Genomic DNA, 8,399 nt, shown 5'->3' with positions numbered 1-8,399 from the left:
GGGGGGTCCGGGGGAATGGCATCCTGGCTCTCCAGCCAGCAGCTGTGTGACCCCATCTGCATTGGTTTCCTAGGGCGGGTGGGCGGGACTTCTGCCAAGGAAGAGGATCTTCTCTTGCTTCTGGAGGCCATGGGCAAGGTGTCAGCAGGGATGGTCCTTTCTCTCTTTATTTTAAGTGTATATGTATTTCTTCCTCCCACGAGAGAGACAGGCACTCCAGTAGGGTGTCCGTGTTGCAACCAGCCCTGTGCCCTGACCCTTCTTTCCCCTCACCCCCTGGACCTCGGGCACAGGCACTCTGGGCGTGTACAGGGAGGCCTTGGATGAGAACTCTGGACCTTCCCAGGAGGGTCCGCTTGCCTTACTGCTGCACCCTGTCTAGCTCTGGGGTTGGCTCCTGCTGAGGCCTCTCTCCTTGCCTTGTGAATGGCCCTCTTCCCTGTGTCGTCACGTGGCCTTCCCTCAGAGCACATCTGTGTCCAAATCTCTTCTTAGAAGGATATCAGTCGTATTGAATTAGGACCCGCTAATCAAATTACCTTTATTTTACCTCAGTTACTTCTTAAAAGAGCCTGCATCCAACTAAGGCCACTTTTTGAGGTGTTGGCAGTTGGGATCTTAACACAAACATTTTCAAGGACACAATTCAGCGTATGACATCTTCTGAGCCTTGCTTTCTTCATCTGTTAGCAACAGGTCCCAGTCTCCCGCAGAGGCTTACTGTGAAGGTCTAAGACTGTGGTAACACGTAGCTCAGGCCAGACAAGCAGCTGCTAGACAGGAGCGGAGGCCCCTGGTTTCAGGAGGGCCCCAAATTCCTCTCACCAGATTCCTCCCTCAGAAGCAAGGCTGGTCTGCCAGTGGGTCTCCCACCTTCTCCTTGCTCTCCCCTCCACTCCCTCTGGCCATCCCTGCTTCCCTGAGCAGGTGGTATCCCATCTTCCTGGCCTCTAAGTCTACTAGGGGGCCCCCACTTCTCCAAACACCAGGCCTCTCCCACTCAACTTCTAATAGCATTCGTCTGTTTACAAAAGGGATCCATGTTGTCTCTATGACATTCAGAAACTCTTTTTTTAATCAAAGAAGACAGTAAGTGCTAATGGTCCCACAACCCAGAAATTTTATAATGCCTAGCACCCCCCAGGAGTTTATGAATCCATACAGCATCTTCTTTTCCTTACTTCTTTCTTTCTTTTCTTTCTTTCTTTTTCTTTCTTTCTTTTTTTTTTCTTGGCCTATAGGGTATTTGAGCTCATCGGGAGAGACAGAGAGGAAAAATGAGAAATTACACCCCTCAGGGGGAATGGTCACACCGTAATCCCTTCTATCTCATTCTCCTCTCAGGATTTTAGGCGCACAGCATGCCCGTATAGGCTGGTTGTTTGTTTGTTTATTTAGAGAGATACACACTGTAGGGTGCGTGCACTCACCAGAGACAGAGGGACAGAGAGACAAAAGTGAGAAATCTCCCCAGGGGAGATGGCCACGTCACAATCCCTTCTCCTTCATTCTCCTCTTGGAATTCTGAGCATGCACAAACATGCCCCCGGGTTGAATTTTAAGTTGCTGGGTCTAGGACTCGACCGTGGTCGTTTACTTGGGAGTCTAGCCACATAACCATTACACCATCTGCTGGGATCCACATGAGTCTGGTTTTAAAAGTCTACACCTGGGGCCAGCAGGTGGCGCGGTGGTTGAGGCTCTGCACTCCCACATGGTTTGAGTTCTGAACCTGGCGGCTTGCTTTCTCACTCCCCCCTCACTCCTCTCTAGTGAGTGCATGTGCCCTATAGCAAACTTAAAATAATAATAATTAATAAAATTAAATAAATAATTGTTTGTTTTTTAAAAAGTCTGTACCTACATTAGAACCACTTGAGATAGATACAGCCTTAGCTGAAATACCAGTGCACATCCAGAAATCCTTGGATACTTAATACACTAAGGCTGAATAACAACAAGGAAGATCAATTTTTAAATAGCCTTGAAACATTTACCTTCCAAGAGTCTTGCCTCAATACTGACTACTTGAATGTTTCCAACAAGCATTCCACCATGATTTCTTCCTGAATTGAACTTCATCTAAATATGAGTAATCACCTAATTGAGGAAAGTCAACTGGCGAAAATGCTGTTAGATCTAGCCCTCTCTTAAAGTAATTATCTTTCTCTGTTCAGCTAAGAATGTGGAGTGCAGCCGACTCAACGAAAATGAAAGACTCATTCAATAATGGCACATAACTAAGCTAATTAAGATAAATTTAAAAAATTGTTTACTCAGTAGCCGCCAAATTCTATAAGGAAAATAACTGTTGGTGTAATTATGCAGTTTTGTATCTCATTAGCTCCCATAGTGGAAGATTATGTATTGTGCAACAGTGATATTTGTTGAGCCAATAAAAACTAAGAGCTACTGTCAGAAAGCTGTGTTTATATACCCCTTAGAACAGCAAACCTTTTTTTTCCTCTTAAAACCCAGATATGCCCACAAGAGTTCCCAAAACAGCCCCCAATTCAAATGAGAAGTTACTTCCTTGATCAGTTTCCCTAACCTGTGAAGGCTGGAAAAGGACAGCAGTTTCTAATTCAGCAAAAGGTACCCCACCCTGCCCCGAGGTACCAGGAAACAACTCTGAAGACTAAGGAAAGAGAATGTTCAATGGCTGCAAGAAAGGAAGCCAATTGCTTTCTTCTTTTTTAAGAGCAATTTTTGCTATAAGGTGTCTGTGCTTACCATAGAGACAGAGAGACAGAAAGCAAGAAATAATTCCCTAGGGGGGATGGCCCCAGTGCAATCCCTTCTCCTCCATTTTCTCGGGATCTTATGGAAGCACGCGCACGCGCGCGCACACACACACACACACACACACACACACACACACACATTGCTATGAGCTATGCCCCCAGGAATTTTTAGTCAGAAAATTAGGTCTGGCAACTTCCAGCAGAAATAGCTATCAGTGGTAGGAGATGGGCAGCTAGCAAAATCAAAGAGAAATTTGAACATCTGGTCTCAGGAGGGCTGGAACTGGAGTTTCTCCTTAGATTTTCAGCCAGAGGGGTGAGCTGCTGTTTAGCTCGGTACTGTCACACCATTTTCCACCTCGCCCCTGGTTTCAGGAGGGCCCCAAATTCCTCTCACCAGATTCCTCCCTCAGAAGCAAGGCTGGTCTGCCCGTGGGTCTCCCACCTTCTCCTTGCTCTCCCCTCCACTCCCTCTGGCCATCCCTGCTTCCCTGAGCAGGTGGTATCCCATCTTCCTGGCCTCTAAGCCTACTATCTCCAAACACCAGGCCTCTCCCACTCAACTTCTAATAGCATTCGTCTGTTTACAAAAGGGATCCATGTTGTCTCTATGACATTCAGAAACTCTTTTTTTAATCAAAGAAGACAGTAAGTGCTAATGGTCCCACAACCCAGAAATTTTATAATGCCTAGCACCCCCCAGGAGTTTATGAATCCATACAGCATCTTCTTTTCCTTCCTTCTTTCTTTCTTTTCTTTCTTTCTTTTTCTTTCTTTCTTTTTTTTTTCTTGGCCTATAGGGTATTTGAGCTCATCGGGAGAGACAGAGAGGAAAAATGAGAAATTACACCCCTCAGGGGGAATGGTCACACCGTAATCCCTTCTATCTCATTCTCCTCTCAGGATTTTAGGCGCACATGCATGCCCATGTGTCTGGTATGATTTCCAAGCTGCAGGTTCGGGACTAGAACTGTGTTTGGTCATGTGGGAGTCCAGCACCCTAACCATCATGCTACCTGCCCTGTTATTTTTATTTTTTACAAAACTGCATGACACTGCATACATAGTTTCACAACCTTCTTTTCTCTTAAAACTCAGAGTGAGGGGGATCAGCAGGTGGAGTTATGGTTACATCGCTGGACTCCCACCTAGTCGACCGTGGTTCGAGTCCCAGCCTGGCAGCTAAAAACTCATGGCAGGCGCATGTGCGTGCAAGCCCAAAATTGCAAGAGGAGACTGGAGGAGAAGGGATTGCAGTGTGGCATCCCCCCTGGGGGTGATTTCTCACGTTCTTTCTCTCTCTGTCTCTGTGGGGAATGCACGTGCCCTATAGCAAAAAATCTCCAAAAATCAAAAACAAAAAACAAATTCAGAGTGAGGGGCCAATAGGTGGCATGGTAGTTAAGGTGCTGGATTCTCACATGACTGACTGCAGTTCAAATCCTGGACCCAGCAGCGTGAAAATCACACTGGGCATGTGTGCCCAAAATTCTGAGAGGAGAAGGGATTGTGGTGTGGCCATGCCCTCTGGGGGAACTGATTTCTCACTGTCCCCCTCTCTCTGGTGAGCACACGCACCCTATCGCAAAAAACAAACAAAACAAGAAAATGCCTAATATCTAACATAAAATTCAAAAACAAGCAAAACCAAACAGTATATTCACATACATGTGAGAACGCTAAAAATATGTAGAAATAAAAGTCGAAGGACCATAAATGCGACATTCAAGGGATGGTCCCTCTGGGAAGGAGTGTATAAATGAGCATGTACGTGATCAGCTCTGGTTCCCCATTCGGAGGTAGACTCATTATACAAGGGGACTTTAGAATGTTCTAGAAAAATGAAACTAAAGTACAAAATTTATTAAGGTGTAAAAGTTTTTGAAATTCATGTGTAGTGTCTTTTTACAATAATCTATGAATTTTTGGAAGCCTCCCAACTTTATTATGGCATACAAACTTCCATCAAAGAAACAACTGAAATAAAATAAAGTTAGGCCATGCATGGGCTGAAGATGACAAAGGGCCATGAATCAGAGGTTGAATAATTCTATTGTGTGTCCTGGGGCCAAAATAAAGGAAAAACACACATAATCACAAGAGTAATTATGACTTCAGGCAGGCATTAAATGGGTTATTTCTGTTTTATTCATCAGAGGCAGTGACATATCTTTGGGAAGTAACGGAGTACTTGTTGAGGCACATTATTTATTCTGTCCACAAATAATAGAAAGTTCTGTGGATTCGAGGATACCTTGACATGACGCCTCAGTCCGCAAACTCACATATGTACATGTACACACACCAGAGCTGGTCAAACGGGAAAAGAGCCTTGGCCCGGTTCATGGAGCTGGGCTTTTCCTGGCTCTGCGGCCAAGGCATTCGTTTGTTCAGTAGTGACTTGCTAAGTCCCAGCCTGGAGCCTTCTGAGGGTACTGGGGACAGCTTAGTGAACGGGACGAGCTGACCCTGGGGAGCCATGAGCTGGTAGGGGGACAGTAGAAACCCCAGCAGTGGCTCAGTGTGACACAGGCCAGCCCTGCAGGGCATGTGGAAACACCGTGGGGAAGGGTCCACCAACTCGGGCAGGACTGGGGAGGTGGCAGCCGGGCAGGATGTCTGCAGAAGGAGCAGGACTGGGCTGGGCTGATGCCGTAGAGCTGCACTGGCATTCCCAGCAGGAGGAACAGCATCTGCCAAGGGCCAGAAGGGGCCCAGGCCATGACTAGTCGCTCGGAAAGACATCTCCATTTAAGCAGGAGGGCAAGGGAGGGAGGTGGATGCTCGGGAGGAATATTCTTTGCAGTGCCAAAGACTTGGGCTCCACCCTGAGGGCAATGGGGAGCCAGGCACCTCCTGTAGGAAGAGTGACGTGATTATAAGAGTAAAACATCACTCCGTCTGCCACATGGAGGAGACAGAAGGCCCAGGGCTGCTGTGGAGATGAGGATGGCCTGAGAGTGGTGGGAGAGGGAAACTCCTTTTCCTTCTCTGGTCAGCCGATTGCCTGTCTCTAAAATGAGAATGCAGGACCGAATGGTAACTGAGGGCCCTTTCTGGCCCCAAAGTTTGGTTCTATGGTTCAACAGGAAGACACCAGGCCCCAACTCTATCCAAGGTAGAGTGGGAGAAGGTGGGGAGGGGTGTCTAGCCTGGGGTCACTGTTTCCAGTGCCACAGGGTTAGAGTAGGGCCCCTTCAACACCACCACCACCCCACCACGCCCGAGCCTCTATACGCTCAGCAGCCCATCATAACTCCCAGGAAACTCCGCAACTTTGTCCCAGCTCTGCCAGAGTAGATGCCCTGTCTATGCAGTCTTACTGAGGACAGCCCTCGGAGACACACGAACACACTCTGTCCCCTTCAATCCTATCTTCCAGCTGACATTGAGTGGTGGGGATAGAAAGAGACAAAGAGACTCTGACATGGTGAAAAGTGTGCCCATGAGGCCCTGTGCATTTCTCTTGGGCTCTGCTTAACTATAGGATGCCATGCTTTGGGCTGTGGATGGATTGGTCTGAGCTGGCCTGGAGCTGTCCCCCACCACCGCAGCTGACACCAGCCATGGGCAGGTGCACCTGCCTCCCCAAACTTGGCTCATGACATGTAGGGCTCTCCCTCAGCACCTGTCACATTTCCTCGAACTCATGTACCATCCTGTCTCCACCAACGTGGAGACATAAAGACTGTCCCAAATACTCTTCCTCCAATGCCCGGCCTCAGACTGGGACGGTGCCAGCCCATGGCCCTGGGAACCTCTTCCATCCTAGGGGCTTCCACCCATCTTTGCTTTCAGGTTAGTAAAAATACCCCAGACTTTGTTGATTTGTAACTAGATTCAATTGGATCAAGGGAAGTTTTGGCTCTTTCCAACTTCTTTCTCACCTACCTACTTGCAAACACTACAATGAGCTGTAAAATCAGTTTGCTCTCAAACGGCCACCTTACAATTCCCCTGTCATAACTAGAGTAGCAGCCAGCCACACCTACAGAGACGGGAGCCATGAAGAAATGGCTGACAACACTTGGAACCCTGGGGACCTTGGATCTCTGGGTCTCTGCACAGGTCCTGACACCATTCTGCCACCAAAAGGATCACTTTCCAGAGGAACTGTTCCATGTGCTCTCCCAGCTTTGTACAGTCCTTCTACTCTCCAGAAATGAGCATGCCAGGCTCTGCATGAAGCCTCCACACGGTGGGAGCTCTCCTCTCCTGAGAGGGCCAGGTCCCCTAGGCAGTGGTTCTGGTGATGAGCGGGGTTAATGACTTCAGCTTGCCTCGTCTTCCCCCTTAGCTAGGCTGTGAAGCAGTGTGAAAGACCCTCCTTTGTGTATGAGTGAGGCTGCTTCCCAGGGAAGAAATGGGCTGACCCAGCCAGCCCCACTCTGGCCTGAGAGGGACCCCATGGCGGGGCTCAGTCTGGGAAATGGGGACAGGACTCTGTCTAGGGCTGGTTTGGGACTCATCCCTCCTGCTCCGGGTCCCTGCTGTTATGGAGATCTGGGGCCTGCATCTCTGCAGCTACCCAGAGCTGAGCAGGGGACAGAGGACAGAGCCAGAGGACAGGCAGAGGACAGAGCTGGCTGTCTGCTCTGTACCTCATACATGCCAGTAGGCAGACCCTACAAGCTCAGCCCTTCTGGGTTCTCTCTGGTGCTCCCCTGCTGGCACTGGCTCTGCCTGGGCAGTGAGGACAGCTCGACTGTTGAGGCTGGTGAGACTGGAGCACTCACAGGCAGCCTGGCTTGCCGGGTCGTCTCTCCCTGCTGGTTCTGGGTGCTCTCGGTCTTCTCTAGAAACCTGGGCTCCAGTGGAGGCTGGGAGGGAGAGCAGGATCGCTTCCTGCAGCCTCAGGTCTAGGTCTAGATGGGACTGGGTCCCAGCTCTCCTGCTCTTATGATAGGAACACCATTCATCCACTCCTCTCCACACACACACACACACACACACAGACACACACACACGCGCGCGCGCGCGCATACAGATAAGTCTCCCCCAAACTTTTCATCTCATAGCTCAGAACTGAAGGCTCTAGGCTGGGAGGGGCTATAGAGAAAAGCCCGCAAGAAAGTCCTGCCTGGGATAAAACAGCAGGGAGAGTAGAGACAAAGGGCGCACCACGCTGTGTTCTGGGAGAGGCTGTGTCTGGAGTCCTCCCAGCGCAGCAGGCTCCAGCGGCAGACCCGCTTCCGCACTCAGGCTGCAGACCTGGAAGGACCCGGGCAAACCCTCTCGGGCAAACCCTTTCGCAAGGTGTTTAGCTCCTGCTCACGGCCAGCCACTCACTCCGGTCTCCAGTCCTTCCTCACCAGGTCTGCTTCTCCCTCCAAATCTCTCTCCTGCGCCCCCAGGTCTTCACCCACTCAGGACACTTCATCTTTAAATCTCTGGTGGCCTCTCGGCTTTCCTCGAGGTCCTTCGAATCCATCTGCCTTCCGGAGAGGCAACCCGGCTTTCCGCACCCCGACCCCAGCCCCGGCCGCCCTCTTCCAGCGTCCTCCCGCAGGGAGAAGAAACGGGAGAGGCGCCCAACTTTGGGGACAGCTGTTCCCAGCGAGGGAGGCTGCAGTGGGGTCCTGGGGCCGGCGCTCTTTTGCTGCCCCCTGCAGCCTCGGGGCCAGTGATCCTCGGACGGGGCACCCCGGAGCCCCG

The 8,399-nt window shown here is 50.0% G+C and overlaps 1 protein-coding gene across 1 annotated transcript in view; it reads left to right on the top strand.

The window, feature by feature from the left end:
* Nucleotides 1-8,399, top strand: part of CRHR2 (corticotropin releasing hormone receptor 2) — a 61,772-nt gene that overhangs the window by 15,200 nt on the left and 38,173 nt on the right. The gene's annotated exons all lie outside the window — the stretch shown is intronic.

Source organism: Tupaia chinensis, unplaced genomic scaffold (assembly GCF_000334495.1).
Source record: "Tupaia chinensis unplaced genomic scaffold, TupChi_1.0 Scaffold000170_1, whole genome shotgun sequence".
Lineage (NCBI taxonomy): Eukaryota > Metazoa > Chordata > Mammalia > Scandentia > Tupaiidae > Tupaia > Tupaia belangeri.
Note: the sequence above shows the minus strand (reverse complement) of the source record. Positions and strands in the feature narration are given on the sequence as shown.